The sequence below is a fragment of the Leptodactylus fuscus genome, chromosome 1, assembly GCF_031893055.1.
Source record: "Leptodactylus fuscus isolate aLepFus1 chromosome 1, aLepFus1.hap2, whole genome shotgun sequence".
Taxonomy (NCBI): Eukaryota; Metazoa; Chordata; class Amphibia; order Anura; family Leptodactylidae; genus Leptodactylus; species Leptodactylus fuscus.
Genome location: NC_134265.1, coordinates 306,646,893 through 306,673,606, shown reverse-complemented (window position 1 = coordinate 306,673,606; position 26,714 = coordinate 306,646,893). Strand labels below are relative to the sequence as shown.

General features: G+C 41.9%; 1 protein-coding gene across 4 annotated transcripts in view; it reads left to right on the top strand.

Moving 5' to 3' along the window:
• The first annotated feature begins 1,989 nt into the window (after positions 1-1,989).
• The window catches only part of MTUS1 (microtubule associated scaffold protein 1), a 156,493-nt gene continuing 131,768 nt past the window's right edge, over positions 1,990-26,714 (top strand). For 2 of the 4 annotated variants that reach the window (XM_075258775.1, XM_075258772.1), the window contains exon 1: positions 6,003-6,437. The gene's annotated coding sequence lies outside the window, so the exon portion shown is untranslated. Of the gene's footprint in view, positions 2,024-6,002; positions 6,438-26,714 lie in introns of those variants that run through there. The other 2 variants (XM_075258774.1, XM_075258773.1) reach the window with 2 other exon arrangements.

The window sequence follows — 26,714 nt, the reverse complement described above, 5'->3', positions numbered from 1 at the left end:
CTTTGCTCCAAAGAATTAAGCAGCAACACCCTTGTTGCTCCAAACAGCTCATTTGCATAATGACAAAAAGGCGATATCTACAGATTGAAGGCACCGATTCACAAGGGGAGCAGAGTTCTGGTGACATTCCCTTTTAATATATGTACATAGCATATCGTGTGTGTGTGTGTGTGTGTGTGTGTGTGTGTATATATATATATATATATATATATATATATATATATATATATATATATATATATATATATCTCACCGGCCACTTTATTAGGTACACCTGTCCAACTGCTCATTAACACTTAATTTCTAATCAGCCAATCACATGGCGGCAACTCAGTGCATTTAGGCATGTAGACATGGTCAAGACAATCTCCTGCCGTTCAAACCGAGCATCAGTATGGGGAAGAAAGGTGATTTGAGTGCCTTTGAACGTGGCATGGTTGTTGGTGCCAGAAGGGCTGGTCTGAGTATTTCAGAAACTGCTGATCTACTGGGATTTTCACGCACAACCATCTCTAGGGTTTACAGAGAATGGTCCGAAAAAGAAAACACATCCAGTGAGCGGCAGTTCTGTGGGCGGAAATGCGTTGTTGATGCCAGAGGTCAGAGGAGAATGGCCAGACTGGTTCGAGCTGATAGAAAGGCAACAGTGACTCAAATAGCCACCCGTTACAACCAAGGTAGCCAGAAGAGCATCTCTGAACGCACAGTACGTCGAACTTTGAGGCAGATGGGCTACAGCAGCAGAAGACCACACCGGGTGCCACTCCTTTCAGCTAAGAACAGGAAACTGAGGCTACAATTTGCACAAGCTCATCGAAATTGGACAATTGAAGATTGGAAAAACGTTGCCTGGTCTGATGAGTCTCGATTTCTGCTGCGACATTCGGATGGTAGGGTCAGAATTTGGCGTCAACAACATGAAAGCATGGATCCATCCTGCCTTGTATCAATGGTTCAGGCTGGTGGTGGTGGTGTCATGGTGTGGGGAATATTTTCTTGGCACTCTTTGGGCCCCTTGGTACCAATTGAGCATCGTTGCAACGCCAAAGCCTACCTGAGTATTGTTGCTGACCATGTCCATCCCTTTATGACCACAATGTACCCAACATCTGATGGCTACTTTCAGCAGGATAATGCGCCATGTTATAAAGCTGGAATCATCTCAGACTGGTTTCTTGAACATGACAATGAGTTCACTGTACTCCAATGGCCTCCACAGTCACCAGATCTCAATCCAATAGAGCATCTTTGGGATGTGGTGGAACGGGAGATTCGCATCATGGATGTGCAGCCGACAAATTTGCGGCAACTGTGTGATGCCATCATGTCAATATGGACCAAAATCTCTGAGGAATGCTTCCAGCACCTTGTTGTATCTATGCCACGAAGAATTGAGGCAGTTCTGAAGGCAAAAGGGGGTCCAACCCGTTACTAGCATGGTGTACCTAATAAAGTGGCCGGTGAGTGTATATATATATCTATCCCATGCATATGAGAGGGGACACCCCTTTATAAGTTTCTATGTAAGCAGTTCCCTATTGTATCCCTAGTCACCACCAGCGGTGGTGCTCTACCTTGACTGCCCTAAGTAACCTGAGGGATATGGTGTAGTGGCCGTACTCTTTGTACTTTATACAGGCACCTAAGTATACCTGTCTCTTCGTTACCCCCGTCTTGATATTTCAGGTTTTCAAGAAATGCTTATTCAAATAATGCTGTATGGCAGCTCCTCCTTTGTGTTTCCCCAGGCTACTGAACTTTAGTCAGTGACAGTCGGCACACCGCACCCCTCCTTCCCTTACACAAGAGTGGACTTAGAGAGGTAATGATTGCAGATCCTGATTCACTGCTAGGCACACGCTATTTACTTGGTATAATTTTACATTCCGGTGTATGCCGGGATAACTACTTAAAGGGGCCACATCTACGACTACTTATGTAATGTCCAAGCTACTCTAATGGTAATGCATAAGAAGTGCATGTCTTCACTCCTGCAGCAGCGGAGGAAGGTAAAGAGCTGACTGTACGAAGACGTGCTTATATTTATCCCTTATGAATATGGAGAAGACAGGGCGCTGAGGTTCTTGGCCCAGTAAAGTGTTGGTAATTGTAAGAACATCTGCAAGGAGTGCAGCTGCAGCACTGGGGCTGTGTAGTTGTAGAAGGGAAAGTCTTCCATAGAGCTGCTTTATCTCTCAGCAAAATCTGCACTAAATAATCCTTACTGTGTTTCCTCTATGGTATATACTGTATGTTGTATATAATTTATAAGCCAGGCTGTCACCTTGGAAATGCAGAGCAATCTATGGGCTGGATGTCATAGAGCAGAAGAAGCTGAGCAGATTGTAATGCTGTATTCAGAATTACTTGTATTTTATGCATTAAATACCTCTTCTTTCTATGCTGAGGAGTCCAGTGGGCAGACCTGCTTGGTGGTTGACCTTCCCTATCCGTGTATACAGAGATGGCTGTCAATCACTGATAGATCCGCCCACTGGACTCTGTAATAAGCTGCAGGCACATCAGATTGCATGGCAAGTGTGATCAGTTCCTTTAAGCGTTATATTTATGCACATGCTTGTTTCATCACAATGTATCTTGTGACAGAAATCATTTTTAAGGGTTTGTGCTGCTTATAGATTTACCGAATATATTGTGTAGTTTTGGGCAAGTTAAGAATGCAGCGTTCATATACCCTGACCCATGTAATGTAACACTATAATGGGGTCATTCAGATGGATTGATGGACCAGATAAGTCAAAGTATAAGCCACTCTTGGTCATAAAAGGGTGACATAGGGGCCCACGCACAGTGCCTTGTGACCAATATCTGATGGTCATCCAATTTCTTGTTCCTGCAGGGAGTAAGTGATGTAAGAATTGCCTACAAAGAGCGCTACATCTATAGCATTCCCCTCTCATCGAAGTAACCATGAACAATCCAAGTGTGCAGTGGTGAAGTTGGGAGGAATAGATGTGTGGGAACTAAATATGTCCAACTGAATCCCTGTATGAAATGGGAGTCAAGTCAAGTAGTTTATTATCCTAAAAGGAGCATGTCTCCAGAACCCAGCATATCAGCCCAACCTCCAGATAGGTTGTCACTTGGATCAAATGGAGTAGTCCCCTTGTGAGCCATTGCATTCATTGCTGAGATAATGCCTTATGTTCTATATGTACTGCCCTATATCTAAATGAAATTTTTAGAGCAATGGCAACACTCTTGTTGCTCCAAAGAGCTTGTTTGCATATTCACAAAAATGGCGATATTTCTGCAATGAAGGCAGCGATTCAGACCTGGAAAATGCCTGCCTGATTCAGGTGACCCTAACCTATCATAGGGGCTGAGGTTGATTTGTTCTTGTGATGGAATCCCTTTAATAAGTCATTGTACATCCCTGTTGCAGGTACTGAGTCTAAAAATAAGGCATACAAAGCTATTCTACAAACCAAAACATGGCAGACTCCCAAAATCAATCATTATATTAATCAGTTGTGTTGTGTTTTTTCCTTTTTTGTCTGGCCAATACATGCGCCTAATTTATTGTATCACACTTGTGTTATAAATCTTGCACGAAATTCACCTCGTGGAGTTGTAATTCTAATGCTGTCTGATATTACAATCTTTTTTGTGCTGTCCATGTACTGGTCTGTATTTGCATCTATATTGCACTTTTGTTAAATAAGCGCTTATAAATGTGGAGGGAGGAATGGGACTCTAAACAAACCATTACCCCGTTTCCCAACAAAATGTCAAAATGATGGGGGGGGGGGGGGGAGTGGGTTTGTCAAGAAAACATACATAAACAGTAAATCTTACGCATGTCCTGAAAAAAAAAAGTAAAAGTGCAGTCTTAGACAAATGGTGCATACTGCTTAATAAGGGTGCCCCAATGTATGCTGGTTGCTGGAGATGCCTTTCCCATACTTTGTTGTGGTTTCCATTGTAAATGGAAACCACAATCAAGATGTGAACAGTGCCTAATGTTCAAATACAGCAAAACCTCTCTAAAAGACCACTTCTTTGAGAAGACCACCCCAGACCAGACTTTCATTCCCACTATATACAGTATAATACTGGCAATCCTCTTTGAGAAGATCAGCTCCTTAGACGACAAGCTTATAATGCGACATTGTGTCATCTTTTCTAGCCTACACTTTTTATGATGCTGAGTAGAGATGAGCGAGTAGTATTTGATCGAGTAGGTATTCGATAGAATACTACGGTATTTGAAATACTCGTACTTGTTCGAATACTACTCGCTATTCACAGTAAAAATTAAATTCAGAACCATCGTTGATTTGCCAAATGCTATACACTGTATAGCATTCAGCAAATCAACGCTGGTTCTGCAGCAAGCTCGTGTTTGCTAGTCGGGAGAGCTGGCAGCTTGCAGTTATGCGGGAGCTGACTTTTTCTCATAGGAATGCATTGACCAGCGTTGATTGGCCGAATGCTATACAGTGTACAGCATTCGGCCAATCAACACTGGTTCTGCCGGAGGCTCATCTGTGAGAAGGCAGAGTTTAAGATCGGACCACAGCAGTCTACATTCTGGCCTGAACTTAGACTCCGCCTCCTCAGACGAGCCTCCGACAGAACCAACATTGATTGGCAGAATGCTGTACACTGTATAGCATTCGGCCAATCAACGCTGGTCAATGCATTCCTATGAGAAAGTCAGCTCCCGCATAAACGCAAGCTGCCAGCTCTCTCGACTAGCAAGGATGAGCCTGCTGCAGAACCAGTGTTGATTGGCCGAATGCTAGTGTATAGCATTTGGCCAATCCATGCTGGTTCTGCAGGATGAGTAAGGGCCAGTTCACATTAGCGCTTATAGTAAACACAAATGCTTATGCTCAGTTCACATCTACGCTTGCCACTCCGTGCGGGAATTCAATTTCCCCCTCCGCATTTTTCGCCATTTTCGAGCAGTAACCATGTGGATTCTATTATAGTCTATGGGGTCTGCGGTTTCCGAAGACAAACACTTTTTATGCAGATTAGGTTTGTTTGTGGGGTCCCCAAGTGGACTTCTTGAATGGAAACCCATGTGCAGATGTGAACCAAGCCTTAGGCCTGGTTCACACCTGTGTACAGTATTCCATTCCTCAGGCCTAGGGCAAAGCCGACTGCACATGCCAGCCGGCCACAAGAAAATGGCCGCTTACACAGTATTGTGGCTGGCAGGCATGCCCAGTCGGCTGCCCGAGGCCTAGAAGTTTGAAGCCACTGCCGGAAGAAGACATGAAGACCCATTCCTGAAGAAGATGGAGGTGGCGCTGGAGAGTTCTCTCGCAGCATTGGGGACACCCCAGTGCTGTTTGTGCGCTGAGGTGCGCCCCCAGTGCTGCACGAGAACTCATTTGCATACCAATAAAAACCGGATTATATATCGAACGGTGGTGTGGAGAAGACATCTAAAGGTAGGAGAAGAATAGCCTTTCCTAAGGCTATTCCTATGTGGTAGGCATAAAAAAAAAATTGAGTTTAAATGATAGGATCCCTTTAATGCATTAGTAATACCGAACGCAGACGTGAACTGGGTCTTAAATGAGAATTTGTATCTATTATTTTATGTTTGTTTTTTGTTATGTTGCAGTGTTAGTATCATTATGTACAAAGAAATACATTTTATCCCTGCCGCACAGCTCATCCTTACATGAGGTATAATTTAGCGTCCCACAACGTGTGGGTTGTCTCTGCAGCAGTGCAGGTGTTAATGACAGGCCCCTATCCTCTCTTGTGTAATAATGCAGACTTTCCCTATGCCAAGTGTTATCCACCGTTGTGGGAGGTAAAAGTGCTTAGTGTGCATCCTCTTTACAAGACTCTACAAGGCAGATTATAATTAGACACAGTTGACTAGGAGGCTGGATCGCTGGTGGTCTCCAGCAAAGAGCGAGAGGAAGAAATGTAATCGGCCTCTTTATCATCTTCATCTCTACAAACTTTTTTTTTTTCTATTCCCTTTTCATTCATGCTTTCCTTCCGAATGTTCATTGTCATTGCTAGGCAACTGGGAATGCTGACATGCCTTTGCTTTAGTTCCACCCCCTTTGTCCAGCGAGGATAGGCTCAGCATTGCCCACTTTGTCATGCAGTCTGGGCTGCACATCCCTGTGGACCTTGATCCTGGGATGGAAGTCCTCATCATCATTGTTTTCATCTAACCAGGGGCTAAACGTATACTAAATGATCTGGAAGTGGGCATGACTAAACCCTGGCAACGTGTCTCAAGGAAATTCTTCTATAATCCTGGAGCAAGTCTGTAAGCTTCGCCTGCACACTGCTGCCTTTGAAAGTGCCTTGTAAAAAGCTCTCCAGAACTGGAAATACTGCAGTACCTCTCACACCGAGCATCAGGGATTGCAGAGGAGGGAGACTTTCTGGTAACCACTAAGGGGGATCCTTTGTCTGTCCAGCCTGGGAGGAAGGTGAGTCTACGTTACCATTCCTTCTGCCTGGCATGCAGTGAAAGGAAATGAAGCCTTGAGAGAGTTTGTAAATGTATTTATTAAAATCCAGAGGCCCGCAGTGAAGTCTGCACGGTGCCTGGAGTTCCCAGCATAAGCCGCTTGTCTATAGATGGAATTATAGCTGACAAAGGGCATAGTTCTCACAGTGCTTTTGCCTGCAGTAGGACGTTTTATCATTCTCTTGCAGAAAAGCTGGTAAATTCCTTATGTAACGTGACAGTCTAAACACATTTAACCTTGTTGATGTCCTTATGATCTGTGTGTACTCGAAGGTGTCTTCTCGCCTGCTTTTATGGGCTTGGATGTTGGAAAGAATGCTCTTATCCTAGGACCTGGATTGTGAGCCCCACTGGAGTCTAGCATTTAGTGATGGGGGTAAATTGCTCCGCTATATGATGGGAAGTACTAGGGGATTCCTTGGATCATAATGCAGTACCTATAGTTTTGATGACTAAGAAGGTAGCCTATATCTTAAGGGGGATTGTTAGTCTATCTAGTGTTTATTTTATTTTATTTTATTGCTTTTATGTTTCTCTGTATGTAGTAATGTTCTGGTGACGCTTCTCACTTCTATTCTAATCCTCATCAACACTTGGCACTGTCAGCACATACAGGAATGTTGTGCTCGGGAGAGGGAAAACACCATCCTGATTGGTGAAGTGCATTACCTCCCATCCCGGCGTCCTACCTATAAGCAGAGACAATGGGAGAGCTCTCTAACAAGATTCTGCATTGTGTGTGTTAGCAATGCATTGCAAAAGTCACAGCAGAATCTACGCAGATACTAAAAAGTTCTGCAGGATCAGAGACCTGCCTCGCATACTAAATTCTAGGCGCTGGATTTAAATTTTTTTAAATGGAAATATTAGGCTGTGTTCACGTGGAATTTTTTTTTACTGCCAGAAAATTCTGCATCGGCTAAAGGAGAAATCAGCGTGTGTAGATGTCTGCAAAATATAGACCAATTGGCACAAAAGTGTATTTAGAGTATCTTGGGGGGGGGGGGGGGTTATAAGTGACACGAGTCTTTTTACAATTCTATATCATCAGTGGCATGTCTTACCCTCAGTCACACATTGCAGAAAACCTTCATTTTTGCAGATTTTGCTGTGCTTTTTTTTAAAATCAAAGGTTGGAGTGGCTTTAATAGTAATGTTTGAGGCCAGCTATTTTTTTTCCTGAGCCTAAACACAATGGATATTGAATTTACCAGTTTGGCATCCATAGCTGGACAGAGAAATGTCACCTCCTAGATAGAAGACTATGGGATTTGTGTCTCACTCCCTTGGTTATATACTCCGCTGGATGGAAGCATGATGTGGTGTACTAGGGGGTTGAAGGATGCTGTCCTCCTACAATGGGTTTTACCTCTAAGGCCCCATGTAGTGGGCTGCAGCGAAAAAGTGTCCCAAGTAAAAACGCTGCGGAAATGCATTGTGGTTTTTCTTACAGTTCTTTTCACAGAAAGCAATTCTGCAGAGGAAGACTGTGTGGACTTTCTGCTTCCATTATACCTATACGGAAACCACAACTATACATAATAATGGTCTTCACCAGAAACATTTTTAATAGAATTTTTTTTTTTTTTTTTTTTTTTTTACCACCTCTAAAGAGTTTTGATTTGTTTTATCAAATGATTGACCTACACAGTTATATTATAGCACTAGTATGTCTTTGGATAACATACCAATGAATGATTTGGAATCCACTTCATACATGTTGCACATGATCGCGTACGATACATATGTACATGATATTTGGCCACAGTGGAAATGCTGTGGCAAAAAAACCTGCACATTACAGGAAACATTTGTGGACTTTTTGATTGCTGCGAAAAAACTCACAATGCATTTCTGCCGTGGTCTTTTCCGCCGCTTTTTTCAGCTGTGCCTTTCTACATGAGGACTTGGCCTTACATACGGTAGTTTTGCTGTAATGTACTGTATGTTAACACATGTATAAATTTCTGCAAATACAAAATTCCTTTCCATATGTCTAAACAGAACATGGTCTGCACCACATCATGTATACATTCTTGCAATAAATGTGCCACTCTGGGACCTTTTTTTTTTTTTTTTTTTTTTTTTTTTTTCCTTCTTCTTATTTTGACTGGATTTTCAAAGGGTCATATGCTTGTTCCCAGATGCCCTGGTCTCTGTATTTTTACATAATGTATTGTAGATTATAAATACTTTGTGTAGTCTGCTTTGCTTATGGAACGGTTTAGACTTCATTTAGAACAAATAAATGTGAGGCCCATATTCACTTACATACTGGTTTGCCAAAAGTAGACTGAAAACATTGTGAAACGCTTTCTTTCTACATCTGTTAGGAACATAAATGTACAAGGTTTGTGATTACAGTGTGGTAAAGTGAGGCTACACATTAACCTGCTGCTGTATGTTTGCCTGAGTCTTGAGTATTGTTCCATATAGCACTCAAAATATCTGGTGTTCCCTCTGTGGGGGAGGTAGCTCGGAAGAAGCAGTGGTACGGAGCCAACTAGTCAGGGACCGGGTCACAAAATATGCAGGAAACAGGTTTATTTAGAAAAAACAGGAAAATAAATAAACCTTAACTTCAGACACAAAATGAGCAAAATAAAATACAGCCTTAAGGCAAAACAAAACAAAATCCTGCTCGTCTGAGCAACTAACTAAACAGCAATGATAACCTAACTATGTGTGGCTTATTAACAGCCACATGAATAAAATCAACAAGCACGATATTATCTCACCGGACTCAAGGTAACCGAACAGCCCAGCCACCTCCTCTTACTCCATGGATCTGCACTACAATGCAGGATCTGCAGTCTTTTCTGGGCCAGTAATGAGCAAAGGACTCACTCCTGGAGCTGAGGCCTACTCAAGACCTGCCCTGGATGAAACAGAAGTAAAAAATCTTGGGGAGATATAGCGAGATTCCAGCACTCTGCCTGTCACCTTCTCACACCCCATATTACTAGATTACCCCCCGCCCCCCCTATAACTATACTGTTAGAGCTCAGCCATAGATCAATATAACAGATGTGTGGTATAGATCTTCATGCACATGGCCATACTTTTTATCTGCAGTCCATGGATCCACAATTTTAGATAAGTCTGGACCCATACATTTCTATGGCGCCATACACACCTCCTTAAGTTGTGTGCATGTAGCCTAATAAAGTACATATAGTTTTCTATATCTGATACCTCTGGGGGTTTTGTACGTTGAGTGATGGTTGAAGTCTAGATGCCAAATGCTGCTTTTTGGGTTTTGATATACATTATATAGTCAGCTGGTCCTATCAAAATCAGTAACTGGTAGAGGGTGCATAGTTGGCCTTACATTATATGGAGGTATATTACCGAGATATGGAGACAATGGCATCTGAATAGTCTCCTCCATAGATTGGGTATCCCAGGACACCCCAACTCATTAATGTTTATATGCTGGACATTACACTGCTCACTTGCTGTACAAAGTGTATCAGTGTGGCCTGTTGATGTCTGTCAAACAGCTCTGCAATACCTAAACCTGTCACTACACTTTGTATATTGAGTGAGCTGCACAGCTCTGGCATGTAAACAGTACTGAGAGCAATGTCATCAAAACAGCTGATCTGTGGGGTCCTGACTGTCTGACATTTGCAGATCTAATAATGATATCTTTAATCTTCTGATAAGTGCTTGTGGTGAGCAGTCACTTTCTTCATTGACTTAAGTAGCTACCACATAAGGCCCCCTGCCTCACCAGTATTTCATACGGGAAAAAAGTTCTAATCTCCTAGCCCTGTTCCCACGGCCTTCGGCTGTAATGTCTGCAGCTTGGTGCTCATTACGCCTCCTTGCAGCAGAAGCAATCGAAGCCTGAATAGTAGAGCAAGGAGCTGATGGTTCTGTGCTCCACCATTGTATTCAACACTATCTGTCTCATAAGGACACAAAGTTGAAATAACTACCCACAAGCGGGACAGCACCTGAAATGCAGGACTGTCCCATTTGATCTGGCTCACCTGAGGGTCCCTCACTACCATAGGGCATGGTGCAGATGCAGGGTTTTCCCTATGGTTAAATTGGCCCTGGCTATTGCATTTTTATATAGTTTTTATTAAGAAAACTAATAGAAATTAAAGCTTTATAGTCTACTTTTTTGATCCATTACTATTTTTTTTGTCAAGTCATAGTTATGACATTAACTTGGTGCAAAAAAAGGCTTCAAATATGTGAATAATTATAATTAGTAACAATTGGATCTCTTGCCATACGTGATATTGCTGTAAAATTTTAAGCTGATCCTGGGCGTAAAGTCTATACACACAGGCTTAACAAAGATTGTAACGAGAAGATCATTTATATAGATGCACAAAATGCACCATGCCGTTATGTACCTACCCTCGGAGCTCCTTGTAGACTTACAAGCAGTACTCCTTGCTCATACTTGCAGCACTGGTTGTTATGCAAGACAAAATAATGTTAATTAAAATTGCCACCAGTCGACGTCTTTAGTAAATGTTTTATTGGCATTGGGGTGCAATATAGAGATTTGATTTTACAAAACTGCTTTTATGCACCAACCCATTCATTCTTATTAGGAAACAAACACTCTTGTTTGTGCGGAGTTTTGGCTTCTGTATTATACAGCATTGGGCGTAAATCAATCTGTGCATTCTCATTTACACATACCAATGTGGTTTTGAAACTGACTCCATAGTGAAAAATTACTATAGTAAAAACCTCATGTGTGTTATTACATTCACCACTACATGTGGTTTTAATAGAAATGATTCTAGTAACCTTTCCTGGAATTGTTACATAAAGTAAAATGCCCCTTTGGTTAGTATAATCGCTTTTAAGATTTTGACCATGTCAGAAAAGCCTGCCTTTCCAGCATATACGTATTTCTTTAAGGGATTTCCAAATGTGCCTGTTGCCTCATGGTGTGATAATTCTAGTTAAACACAACTTGTGGCATAAGTGACCCGAAATGACCTCTGTGCACAGAATTAATTAGATGGAAATCAATTGATATGTTGTTGTGTGTGTGTTGTGACCTAAAATAATCACAGATGGCTACTGGTAACCTTTAGAAACAGGATCCCTCAGCCACAAAGGGAACATTTATATAAGGTCTTATTTTTATATAGACCTAGTATTATGCCTCTTTAAATTGGATAGAAAATATTGTCCTTCTTTAATAATCAGCACAAGTGTGATATCTCGATTTATAACCTGCTGCGAAGATAAGACCATAACACCAAGATATTATTGCTAGATTAATAAGTGGAATGACAAAAAGATGACCCTGATGCTCTTTGATGGGAAAGCCTTCCAAACTCCAACTATGGCTCTCCTGACCATTCATATAGTTGTACAATGTATTCAGTTCACTCCATGGATTCTATTTCTAAATTAATTAAACCCATATTTGATAACTTGATTCTGTTAAACTACCTTGATCGCTCTCTTCTGCATCCACACTAGTACAGTTATATCTATCTTGTATATTTTTTTTTAAAAAACAACCCCCCCCAACAATTATGTACTATATTATAAAATACTATGTTGCTCAACAGAAATATATACTGTTCTGACGTTTGACTTCAGTCCAAATTATTATCAATCCTCATAAGAAGATGACTATAGTGCAATAACCTTCAGCACACCAGTTGTTAAAGGGGTATTCCCACGTCGCATACTCACCAGTCTTCACTCCTGTAAAATCTTTCTTCCTGGTTTCTTGCATCATTTGGTGGGCGGGGTTTCACAGGCAACCTGCCATTTAGCTCCGCCCCAAATGTGCGTGTAGCTCCGCCCACCCATATTGGACTTTGAAGTACAGGCAGCAGCAACTCCATTCTGTGTTACATACAGAGACTGCCTGTCTCTGCCATAATGAACACAATTGAATTAGCTAGCCAGATAACTGGGAGAACAAAAGAAATGAAAGCAGCTCCTCTCCCCTATCTGCTAACAGGAAGCTAGGTCACATGGTGTAGACACAGGAATAGCTAGATACACAGGCTCGCTCCCTGCACTTAGCCCCTCCTCCCTCCCCCCTCAGAGCAGCAGATACATCACTTGACTTTTGAGCAGATAAGTCAAGGGCTGTGTCAACAATGAATTGAATAAAGTAAGATAGTGGACAAACAAAGCAGTTTTACTGAAGCAGTGTATTTAGGAAAAGTCTTACATCCACATTAACAAGTGGTATAGATAGGATCCTTGTGTTGGGACAACCCCTTTAAACTACAACATGCGCACTAGGGGGTCTGAAAATAAATAAAAAAAAATTAAGATCCCTCTCCTTAGATCTCAAATAAAAATAAACCTAAATATAAACACATTAGTCATCACTATGTCCAAAAAGCGCATGGCTTGTTCATTATTTGTAGTCATGCACATTGCAGCCAAATACAACACCGGTGTCAAAACTTGGGGTTTATTCACATGACTATGATGCAAATTGTCCGTGCAAAGCTAAAGAAATGACTTGGTTTTCAGCTGAATTACATCAATTTTAAGATAATTTTCATAGCTTTCAGTGTGTGATCCTGATCCAGAAATAGGACTTTCCCTGCTTTTTGATGGCTCATATTACTGACACTTGTATATACTATATGGTAGCCGTTTCTCTTACTGTAGTGTGCATATGCCCTGATACCTCAGTATTCCTTAGCATGGGCGGACTATATAACCACAAACAACCAGTGTAAGTGCTATTAATGGCAACTCTACTGGGCAAAAAAGTAACACTGAGCAATGGAAAAACTTTGCCTGGTCAAATGAATTTGGGTTTCGGTTTCATACTGTTGTTTTCTTCAATTTATGCTTCTTCTGTCCCTCAGGAATCAACAGTTCAGGCAAGTAATGGTGTTTAGTGGAAAGTATCCTTCTGCACCCTGTCTGTGGATGATACATGTATGTTGCAATGAATTGCTGGTGTTCTAAAGGCCTTTATCAGGAAAGAGCAATTTGGTGAACTACTTGTTCTGCTGGAAGTGCATTTAAAGGGGTATTCCCACGTCACATACTCACCAGTCTTCACTGCTGTAAAATCTTCTTTCTTCCTGGTTTCTTGCATCATTTGGTGGGCGGGGTTTCACATGCAACCTGCTGTTTAGCCCCGCCCCCAAATTTACAGTGTAGCTCCGCCCACCCATATTGGACTATGAAGTACAGGCAGCAGCAACTCCATTCTGTGTTACATACAGAGACTGCTTGTCTCTGCCATAATGAACACAATTGAATTAGCTAGCCTGATAACTGGGAGAACAGAAGACGAGTTCAGAAATGAAAGCAGCTCCTCTCCCCTATCTGAGTGCAGGAAGCTAGGTCACGTGGTGTAGACACAGGAATAGCTAGAAACACAGGCTCGCTCCTGTGCACTTAGCCCCTCCTCCCTCCCCCCTGAGAGCAGCAGATACATCACTTGACTTTTGAGCAGATAAGTCAAGGGCTGTGTCAACGATCAATTGAAAAAAGTAAGATAGTGGACAAACAAAGCGGTTTTGCTGAAGCAGTGTATTTAGGAAAAGTCTTATATCCACATTAACAAGCAGTATAGATGGGATCCTTGTGATGGGACAACCCCTTTAATGGCGTCATTTGTCCTATCACACAGGTCTGTGGTTATGATAACGCTGTGTAAACAATGGGAAGGATAAGTTCACATAGCAGGCAAACAAAGCATCATTGCTAAAGCAATATATTTAGGAAAAGTCTTCAATTTACATAAGCTACCAGTATAGATAGGATCCTTGAGATGAGACAACCTTTTTAAGGAGTGAATCAGCATTCTGTTCAGTTAATATGTTGTTGCTATAACTTTTGTTGCTATAATTTTTGCCTGTAAGAGAACTTTGATCCTGGTAACCTGTAATTAAAAATGGAATACAAAAAATGGTCTTAAAGGGGTTGTTCAGAAAGCATAAACATTCCCTGGTGGCAAAATCACGGTCTGAAGAGTAGTTTAGTCTTGGAACACGTTTCTAGCAGATGTGATTGGAAGATCTACAACAGTAAGTGAATTTAAATCAGTCTGTACACAGGTGTATTCCCAGTCCAAACCCATCCATGATGCTGTGATTCTCACCCTCGCTATATACAGTACAGTACAGAGGACCGCGAGAAGGCATCATATGATGCAAGGAATCAGTCTCTGGACTACTTTCAGTATGAGAAATGTTGCCAATAGACTGTCTGAATTTTCTAGATCAAGTTTGTCCATGTGCATGGAATTTATCTCTGAGGCCAGAGTCGCATACAGTCTTCTTGTAGCAGTTTTTGAGTCAAAGCTTAGGAGTAGATCTAAACGTAAGAAAAAATAAGCAAAGACAGAACCTTTTACTGTATATTCACTTCTGGCTGTTATTAAGAAAAGTAGTGACACAGGCATTCTTGGTTTTTGATTTAACTTGTAATTTATTGATTCATAATTAAAAATGATATATATATATAATTAAAAAAATCTCTTCCTATTGATACTATAGATTTTAATGAGCAGGCGCATTGCCTGGTGGAGGGTGCTGCCTAATAAATGTGACACCTCATCCAAGGAATATAAAGACTTCATCAATCTTCCCCATTGAGTTTAAAATGTGAACCTTCCCTTTAAATGTCGGTTGTTGTGCACTCCTTGCTCGGAGTTATGGACTATGCTTATTTAGGGGTGATGCCAGGACGGCAGGCAATAACCTTTTACTACCATTTTTCCTCTGAGCCTTGTAGTCTTCCTCATTTCCATGACGTGTCCGGGTTGGGAGTCTGTTGTTTTTTGCTAATGGCCTGTAAATTTTTTTTTTTTTTTTCTCCTTGTGATTCTTGTCCTTTCCTCGTGATCGGACGTTTTTATCCTGCAGCATATTTAGGGAGTCCCCAGACACCTTAGCTTATTGTGCCATTGCTGATGATTCTTATTCCAGGCCTAAGCCGTACATGTCATTTCATATGAGGACTTCTTGACTCCTCATAGAGTAATAACTGCTGAACGTTTCTTAATCCTGGAAAGGTATGTGTGTAATGGTGTCTAAGTAATGAAGAAGATTCCTTCTGAATCACTCAGCTATTAATTATAAGGCGATAAAATAATCATGCTCCTCTGTGAGGATAGACGCCTAGCAGATGACTTGCTGGCTCTATTGATGTATGAGTTGGTAAACGTTTATATCCCTTGAGAGGGAAGAAACTATTGAGACATGAGACGTTTGTCCTGGACGCATCTGGTGGGACATTTCCATTTTGTATTTCATGTATATTCAGTAGATGCTTCAATACAGGTTTCATGTTATATTAGAAATGTTAATGTCTAGACGTGCGTCATCTGCGCAGGTTGGATGTCTTTCTGGTAAGTAATCTTAGCTTTTATTTGCTTCAGTATAGTGTGGTGGTTACATTTCTAACCCATTTACAACTGGTGGTTTTGGTTCTTACACTTTATAACCGTTCTGTCTTTGTTGTTCTAATAGTTGGTTTGCAATGTGCTGGCTTCTTGGTGGGCTTATGCTATTATACAGCAGCAGTGGTTGTGGTCACCACCAAGCCATGGTGTCTGGATGGCTTCTCAACCACATAGTAATGACCACAATTTTGTGGATGGACAATGTAGACTTATCTAGATCCACTAATACAGATTTACTTAAACGTTTGCTCTGAGCATACAGATGGCAGGCACTGATGGGACCCATCTTCACTTCTATAGACATTTCAGTGAATAAAGGACAGGTAATGCTGAATCTCTTCACAAATCTGTTCTGCTCTATAACATGCGGTCTGCAGATTGGATCGCTTTTTCCAAAACCGTCCTCCCCGTACACATACACGGCTGTTTGATACATCGGACTGCATGAACCATCACTACATACACATCTGGCTTGAAAAAGCTCTACTGCAACCGAAACGTTGCCATTTGTGTTTGCAATGTCTTGTGTGTGCCGTGGTTTCCTCTACATGTGTAGTGGGTTTGAGAACCCTACCGTGCACCACCAATGAGCGAAAGTGTGCGGAGCCATTGCCTTTCTCCTGAATTGAATGAGATTGTGAAGATAAAAATAGAATAAAAATGAAACGTTAAAAGCAGAAAATGGCTGTAATGGTAAGGGGTTAAAGGTTTGGGAACGCCTGTCCTGTAATTTCTTTGACTCATCTGATCCTGCATTGAATATAACGCTTTATTGCAGAGGTGGGAATTGGGGGATAGAGGTCACCTTGCAGCCTTGTATGGCCACGGCTCTATACGATGTTTAATGCTTCCTTTGCATTGATTGGTTGTATTCTGCTTTTAGACTTGTTTTGCACCACATGTACTACACCAGGGGATGAAAGCGCTAAACCAGAAAATGTAATCCATGACCATAAATGATCAATATTAAGATGCAGCAGTTTTTTCATGTGATCGACACCTTCCAATGTAACAGATGAAAAAGATAATGTAATTTGTTTCTGCATTAAACCACCTCAGCCTGGGTTGTGGTAGGACAAGCTTCAGCTCAGGGTGAATAGACTTGTCCTTTGTCTTATTTTCTTGGCTTTGTCACAGTAGGAGAGGTCCCTTGTCTGCTCAGATATCCAGTGTATGAATGAATCATTCATGAGGGTTGCAATTACAATGCCTACTGAAGCCAATATGTCTAATGCAAAGATGCCATGGCCAGCATTGTGTGTGTGATCACGTTACATACTCCGCCTGATTAAAATGTAATGTTTGCTCTTTCATTGCTACAGCCAGTGTTCGTGCATTTATTATTAATCTACAGCTCTTACCTTAATGGTAAGTGACACTGTACAGAGGAATTAGACTGTTCAGCAGTAAGGCATGTAGCTGAACCCTAATACCATGTCATACCTCAGTATATAGACATTTGCAGTTTTGCGTTTAGACAGCCCATTTTTTGAGGACCCTAGAATCTATTTCCTCTTTATTATATGGTATTGATAGACCTTCAGTTTGTTACTGCTGTAAAGATTAGTAACACCAACTCCTGACTGGTGCAGCCAAACTTGGCCAATCAGCGGCATGCGCTCCCTGTCATGAGTCAGGGCAGCACATTGTCGTTGAATGAATGTAAACCTATGGGAGGGGGCCATCGATAGGGGATTTAATGATCGGTATAGGTTACTTTGTCCTTACCATATTGTCAGATCGTCAAGCAGTAGAATAAAGTAAATCATTTGTGTGACTGCTGTAGCCAATAACTGGCCACAATGGTACATGTACAATGCTGTGCAAAACTTTTAGGCAGGTGTTGACAAAGCAAAGGAATTGTTTTTAAGTTTATTTTTAACGAAATTAAGTGAATGGGGTAAAAAAGAGAAATCTAAATCAAATTGGTATTTGATAAACTTTGAAGGTGGATTCTTGGACGTAATGCTAGGGCCCCTTCTTGGTATCCTCCAGTCTGTCTGGGATTACATTAAGGGTGAGTTCACACGGAGTAAAGTGCCGCAAAATTACGGCCGCAAAATAGCGCCGCGTATACAATCCCGGCTCCCATTCAAATCAATGGGAGCGTATACAGCCCGCAAAAGCTCACGTGGCGTATACGTGCCACATCACGCGGCACTTTACTCCGTGTGAACTCACCCTAAGAGACAGAAGGATCTGAGCAAGCTTACGTCCACAGAGGATCTGTGCTGGTTCTCCAAGATATTTGGAACATCCTCCCTTCTGAGTTCCTTCAACAGCTGCGAGAATTGATGGGTGGTAAAAGGGTGGTCAAACCAAATAATGATGTGATTTTTATATATAGATTTTTTTTTTTTTTAATTGACAAAAATAAACGTATTTTTTGAAGCTTAGTGGTAGTGATGAGTGAGTACTATTCGAAACTCCTGTTTCGAATAGGATGCAGCCGGCACAAAGTCTGCGTGCCGGCCGCTTCCATTCGTTCCTATGGGTGCGTGCTATTCAAAACGGCCATTTCGAATAGTACTCGCTTATCTCTGGTTAGTTGTTGCCTTGCAGCCCTGGAGTCCTGGGTTTGAATCCAGCCAAGGATAATATCTCTGTGGAGTTTGTATGTTCTTCTGTTTTTCTCCTTGGTACTCTAGTTTCCTCCCCACACTCCATATACCTACTGGTAAGGAATGAGAATTATGTGGCCTACTTGGGGCAACGTTGATAAGATCTGTAAAGTGCTGTAGAATATGATGGTGCTATCCATGTAAGCAAGAAAAATAATAAAGCATTCTTACTTTGCGGCATTACTTTTTCCCCACATGACAAACTTTTGCACAGTACTGTTTGGTAGCTGATGGCCGAGACCACTGATTGGAGTGGTCACATGAATGGCGTCCATGCCGTCAGCACTGCAGTCCTAGTGTGACCACCTGAATACAGGTTGAGGATTTGCTGGCTAAATGTTTTTTTTCCTTTTAATCATGTCCTACTTGTAAACTATTTTTACGTCTGTATAGTGTGAACCATCCCATACAACAGCAATCTGGCTATATAGGTGAAAACTTGACTAAGGGCAGTATTACAGTATATAGTCTGGTTGACTGGTATGACCATATTAGTACTACTAGAGACTGCGGAATCACCTCATACATCACTTCTACAGCATCAAGAGTAAAATCCAAATGGAGATTAAAACAAAATGGAACAATATCGAGGAGAGCTCCAGGATAACATTACTACAATACTATGAGAAACTGCAGAAATCTCTGATCCTCAATAAGCGAAAGAAACTCCACAGACTGAGACTTGCTGCAGGATTCTACAAGAATACACACAAAGCAAAATATATATCTAACAACAACCGGGACCACTCACACGTGGATTTGGAAACACAGAACTGTGTTATCAATCTCTCCACCTATGAACCCACCAAAGCAGAATTTGGGGTACTCTCCAGGGGACTCTCATTTTGTCCTTCTAAAACCATGGATAAAATTGAACTGTGCAGCGACATGGAGGATTTTTTCAGGAGACTGCGCCTGAGAGAATATTTTCATGACACAGAAGAGACTCAACCTACCCCTTCAGAGATTCCAATCTTAGCAAAAAAGGAGACATCTGATTGGACACCTCCAACTGGACGAAATTTTGATTTGGATAATTACATAGACTGTTTCAGACACATGGTCAAATCCACTATACTGGATACAAATAAAGCCCTGCCATCTAACATCACTGCCCAGGAAAGAATGGCCATACAATCCCTGAGAAATAACAACGACATCATCATTAAACCAGCAGACAAGGGTGGTGCTATAGTCATAATGAACACATCAGACTACATACAGGAAGCACACAGACAGCTGAATGACACACACTACTACTCCAAGTTGGATTCAGACCCCACAGTGGAGTACTCCAAAAAACTAAAAAAGGTTATCTCCGGCCTATCTGATGGAGCAATAAGCCTAAGCAGCCTCATACCAGCAAGCCCTAGGACAGGGACGTTTTATATGATTCCAAAACTGCACAAACCTGGGAACCCAGGGAGACCGATCATCTCATGTGTTGGGACTCTCACTGAACAAATCTCTGGATGGGTGGAGGGCACTCTGAAACCCCTAGTGAAGGATACAGCCAGCTACCTACAGGATACTACAGACCTATTAAACAAACTATCCACTATAGGTCCCCTTCCAGATGGAACCATCCTGGCCACCATGGATGTAGAATCCCTGTACTCCAACATCCCACACCAGGACGGTATAAATGCCTGCCAGTTTTTCATGGAAAAGCGAGGTATGAACGCTGAATCGGTTGTGAAACTGACAAAATTCATCCTCACTCACAATTACTTCTCCTTTGGTGACTGCATCTATTTACAACGGACCGGCACCACAATGGGGAGCAAAATGGCGCCACAGTACGCTAATCTCTTCATGGCCAAGCTGGAGAGTGACTTCCTCTCCACCTGCACCATTAGGCCTCGGGCCTACTATCGCTTCATTGATGATATCCTAATCATTTGGACCGGGTCTGAGGAACAGCTGAAAACCTTCCATGAACAGTTCAACCAGTTCCATCCCACCATCAACCTGACGCTCAATCACTCCTTCTCCGAAATAAACTTCCTGGATGCAGTCATCAAGATACAGGATAACAAAATTGAGACATCGCTGTATCGGAAACCAATTGACCGCCCTACGTACCTAAGATGGGATAGTTTTCATCCTAAACACATAAAGAACTCCATTGTATACAGCCAGGCCATCAGATACCATCGCATATGTTCAAACCCTGCAGATAGGGACAAACACCTTGGGGGCCTCAAAAACACATTCTTGAGGCAGGGTTACCATCCAAGAACAGTTGATAACCAAATCACCAGAGCCACCAGGATACCAAGATCGGAGTTATTAAAATACAATACCAAACAGGAGAACACTCGGGTACCCCTGGTTGTCACATATAACCCACACCTGGAGACGCTGAGAGGAATCACACGCAAATTACATCCACTACTGCAAAAAGACAACCGTCTAAAATCCATATTTTCTGACCCCCCTCTCCTATGCTACAGACAGCCACCAAACCTCAGGAATATGATTATTAGCAGCTCTCTGTCACCTCCAACTAACAAAGGAACATTCCCATGTGGACAGAAGAGGTGCAAAACCTGCCCCCACATACTGACCACTGACAAGATAGAGATACCAAACTCTAACAGGGAATATAAAATCCCAGGTACGTTCACCTGTAACACACCTAATGTGGTGTATTTGATCATTTGCACCAAATGTTCCACTGAAAATCTGTATGTTGGAGAGACTGGTCAGAAACTCAGAATGAGAATTAATTCACATCGCCATACAATCAAACAACAGAGAACTGATCTTCCCGTGCCAAATCATTTTTGCCAGGAACACCACAGCATCATCAATGACATGAAAATCTTGATCTTAAAAGGGAACTTTAAATCAAGGAAACAGCGACTGATTTATGAGTACAAGGCCATGACCCTATTCCAGACGTTGGACAATGGGATGAACATCTCACGTGGGTTTATGTCTTTTTATACACATCATTAAGACAGCCATTAAGATAAGAACTGGGGGATCTGGCAATTGATTGTTTGTTGTTATAAGTATATAGTAATAAGCCTCTTCCCCCCCCCCTCCTTCCTGTAATTCTAGCCCTGTGTCCAGTTATAAATATGCAGCCTCTACAGAGTGTTTTTTAGTTATATCTGAAGAAGCTCAGAGGAAAGCTTCGAAACGTCATATTCTGTCATCATTATGAGTTAGCCATTAAAAAAGGTATCACCTACTGAAGACTTGCAAAGTTTTTTTTTGTTTTTTACATACTAGTATTAGACTAGTATTGCCATAGAGCTCTTCTTCCTCTATTTAACACTGTCTTGTCTAGTGCGTTCAAACCCTCTGCTGTTTTATCTCTGTTCTGTTGGGGTCATTGCCCCAAACTCCCCCCTGCATACAGATACAACTACCCCTTGGTCGTCCTTGCAGACATCTCAGCTGCTTAATGTGGCAACACTGACCTGAAAGCTTGTCTACTGTATAGTATATGGACATGCAGCTTTGTAGTGTTTTATAAACAGCAAGTTTATGTTTTATTAAAGCTCTGCTTTTTACCGGTCTGTGATGACTTTGCCATATGTGCAGTTCCTTTTCTTGTGTTATTTTAGGCTCTGCCCTCCTAAATTGATGAATCCCTTGACCGGAGAACCCGGCTTACAGTTTGAGTCACTTTGGAATAGTTGATGATTCTGATGGAAATTTAGTATCTCCGTTTTTAGTGGAAAACTTTGCTTGTCTTGATTCCAAGGCTCCATAGTAGTGGCGGTGTTATTGCATTCACAGTGTATGCATTGGCTTCTGTGTTACATTTTCACTGGTTTTCCTTGTGTAGCTGGAAATGTAACACCGACTGGAGGAAAAATGTTGTAAAAATCTAGAGAAGTGTTTCTGTTAATACACTTATGCTATGGCGTATATTTTCTGTAGAATTATTTTAATATTGGACAGCTTATTTAACTGGAATATTACTATGGAAACATTCAATGTGGAAACTTGCTGAGTGGGCGAGAATCTTACTTATGATGAGAGGCTGACATATATCTGATATATCACCTTAATACACCACCTAGAGAAAAGCATCTTCTCTAAAAATTGTAAGGGCCTTGCGCATCTGAACTACCCTTTGAGGTTGTTCATATGTATGTCTTGAACTTATGTTTTGTTGGGTAGGAAGGAATAAACCCCTGTGCCAACTGTGCCAGCAGTTCTGGTTGTAGCTCAGTGCTAGCAGAGTATAATGCAGCGTATAGGTGCCCAAACAGTCATCTCTAGCTGTGGATTACTTGTATGTGCTGTGTATGACTTGCATAGACATGTAGAAATGTTAAATGTTCAGGTCACTTTTAGGACTTGTTTACACAGAGTTTTTTGGTAGTGGATTTTGATGTGGAATCCGCCTAAAAATCCGCTGCCCAAAACTTCTCCCATTGACTTCAATGGGAGGCACTAGCTTCTTTTTTCTGCCAGCTAGTAGCGGAAAAAAACCCGACAAGCTCCTTCTTCCCACAGAACCCTTCCGATCAGGCCCATTAATTCAGGGCTAATCCAGAGCGGAATGCTGCGACGGGGTGCTGGTACACTGCATCAGCATTCGGTCATGGCTAGCTGCGCGGTATGTTCACACAGAATCAGTTTTCTGCTATGTGAACATACCCCTAACTACTGTAGGCTATCACACTCTGTGCTCTAATGCTTTAGGAAAGGAAAGCGTAACCATGTTTTTTTTTTCTCACGGTTAGAGGACCTTTCACCATTAGGGGCGCATGCAGTTTAATACACTGCTAGAAAGCCGACAGTGCGCTGAATTCTGCGAACTGTTGGCTTTCCCTTTCTGTGCCCTTGGTGAAGAGCCGTTGGTGCTGGTACCGTAGCTCTTCACCGCCTGTCAGGAACGTTCCTCCTCACAGAAGCATCTATAGCAATGTACTGTGAGAGGGGCAGTGAGGAACCCCCCCCCCCCCCCAGTACTCATCTATGGCGTACAGCACAATTGTCAGAAATGCTCATCTGACTTTGAAGAGCTACGGTACCGGCACCAATGGCTCTTCACCTGGGGCACAGAACGGGAAAGCTGATAGTGCGCCGAATTCAACGCACTGTTGGCTTTCTAGCAGTGTATTAAACCGCATGTGCCCCAACTGATAAAGGTCCTCTTTAACAGACCCATTTGTCTCTATGGCCAATACACACAGTTGTGTATTATCACAGTCTTGTGGATGCGGAAGTGAATCAAGTGCAAAATTTAGGACCGGTCCTTTTCTTGTCCATTCTCAAGACATGGAATGATTGAGATTGTGGAGACATGGGCGATACATAGTTGTCATCCATGTGCCCAGGTCATGCTGTTTTGAAACAGACTGGGCTAGTGCAAATGGTAGTGTGCATGTAGTCTTAGTCTGATGCTCTCTGTAATTCTTCCACACAATATGGACACCACCTCTTGCCTTTAATGCCTATGAGACAATGGTGACTCAATACCGAGTCACTGGTGACCTTAGATCTATAGTCCCTCATAACTGGATGTCCCTGTCATGATGGTTGTTTTCAAGACATTATGGGAAGCCTGCCTGATCCCTGAAGTCTTCCTCCTTGCTTTTATATGACAGCTGCCAATTTGCACTTTACAATCCTAAAAAAGTTCAGACTTGTTTGAATCTAAAGATTTGCAAAGTTTGGGCCAGACCATTTCACTCATTGGTAGCCAACCAAAAAACAGCAGTTCTGGCCTTCTTGTTTTATTTCTCATGGTGCTAGGTAAATGGCATGATTTGACCTTTTCCAACATGACAGGCCATTAATAAATATGGGGGCCTCTCTGAAGCGGTGTATTACACAACAGAGACCCCACACTAATGCCCATGATCAGAGTTTACTGCTTTATTATATATCCCCTTGAAGCTCCCGGGTTCACTCTACCAACAAAAGAAAGAAAACACCAACAACTCCTCTTGCTGTCTAATGGAGTCTTTTTATACCATAGACATTTCCCATAGTCCTATTCAGTTTTCTCTATAAAACACTACAGCTGCTGCAGACTCGCCTCTTATAAGGTCAAGACAGACACACCCGGCTCTACGGCATGTAAGTAAATGAAAACACGTCTTTGTTAACCCATATTGTTGTGAACATTTCCTTAGTTTTGGTACATTGTCCCCAGATGGTAAAACCAGAGAGTAGAAAAATGGAACATTAGGTGGCCAGCCCAATGAGGAAAGAAAGGAATAAGACGTTGTAACAGGACATTCACATACAGGTTTTACCCGAACTGGAGAGCTCATGTACCACAGCCAAGGTTACAAAGAGGAAACCAGTTGTAAACTCACAAGAAAACATGTTACTTCTTCACTGGGTGCACTTATTAACCCATTGATGGCAAGAACACACTTTTTTTTTTTTTTTTATAAATTTGCCCGGAAAACCCCTTTAGACCTGGGCCCCACGGGCCGGAAACGCTGCGGGAAAAATCGTGGCATTGTACACTGCTGGCAAAGTGGATGGGATTCATGCGAATCCCATCCCCACTTTGCGGAAAAGATTGCAGTGCGGACACGCAAATCGCAGCATGTCGATTATATCTAAGGAAACCCTGGCGGCTTTCCCGTAGATATAATGGGAAAAGAAAGTCCACGGAGGAAAACTCGGTGAACTTTCTCTTCAAAGCGCTGCGGAAAGAACTGCAATGCGATCACGCAGCGGTTCTTCCTGCAGCACTTTATCACTGTTTTATGGCCCGTGAAGCCTTAGCCTTAAACACTTTTATGGCTTTCCATAATGTACTGGGATTAGGTATTTTAGGATTTTTTCTGCTGTGCCCTGTCCTTCTTTCCTGTTTTTGGCACTTAATTAGCAATTCCATAATGGCACTGCAGTAATGTAATACAGTACTTGTGCCACAACACTGCTTGTGATTCTATTCACTTTCCTAGGTGGAGTCTTGTGTTGCGTTGCTAAGTAAGATTATAATAGGATTACTTGTTATTGTAGGATTACATTGTTTTAAGTCAATTTCATGTTTTATTTTTATCTTGTCTTTCATTGTGGTCAGTTTATATTCAGTCAAGACCAGCCGTTCCTTACTTGGAAGCCAGGAGAACCTGCTAGGGGTTCACTGACCGACAGGCAAAAAAAAAAAAAAAATCTAAGCCATACACACATCTAATATAAGTACTGTAGCCTGAAAAAGTGGAGTGGAGACGCTATTAATGCTGCATACCTGAGCAGCCTAAGTGTATTCCAAAAGGGACCCTCTGAGGCTCTGTTGCCCAAGGGCCCACACAAACCTGGAGTTGGCCCTGCATTCATTCGTCTTACTGTAAGTCACAGAAAAGCTTTATGGGCAGGGGATGTTTGAGGGCGTATTTGATGATGGTGAATTACTCCTATGGTGGGTGATACAGAAGGATAACTTTTGGTTGGGATAACTTTTGGTAGTTGGTTTGGTTATATAAGATGGTATAGCTTAAGGACTATACCAAAAAATATCTGTACCCAGCCAGCCTTCACACTTGGTTGTGTGCTTGAAACCTTTAAAAAAAAAAAAAAAAAAAAAAAAAAAAAGACATTTGGTAGGTGGTTCCCTCTTAGGATAAGGACATGCATTTTGGGAAATCTTCATTTTTGTTGCAAGTGTTTTTTTTTTGTTTTTTTTTTGCCAAACCCAGGTGTGAATTTATCAGAAGGCATAAATAAATATATATAGATAGATAGATAGACTTCCTTTTCAAATTCCTATTCTTTTTTAAAACTGTTTTTGGCTTTGGTTCAAAAACACATAGCAAATTCTGCAACAGAAAATGGTTTTTATGGAATGTGTGGCCTCAACCCAGGAGCCCAGGTATGTTCTGAAAGATCAGACAATTAGTTATTTTGTAACGCAGTGTATTTGTGTGTAAAGAAGTCTGTTTTCTTCAAAATTGTGCGCCACACCTGTTTTCATGTTGTGCGTGAATTTGTGTTACGTTAACAGACGATGTGTCTCTTGAATAGGTGTGGTGGTATTTCTTGCAGAAAGCAGCCATGTTCTAGTGTTAAAGAGGACCTTTCACCACTTTTGGGCACATGCAGTGTTATATACTGCTGGAAAGCTGACAGTGCGCTGAATTCAGCGCACTGTCGGCTTTCCCGATCTGTGCCCGCTGTAAAGAGCTTACGGTGCCGATACCGTAGTGCTCTATGGTCAGAAGGGCATTTCTGACCATTAGCCAGAGACGTCCTTCTGCCTCGTGGCGCCAATCACGCTGTGCTGTGGAGCGGGGAGGAA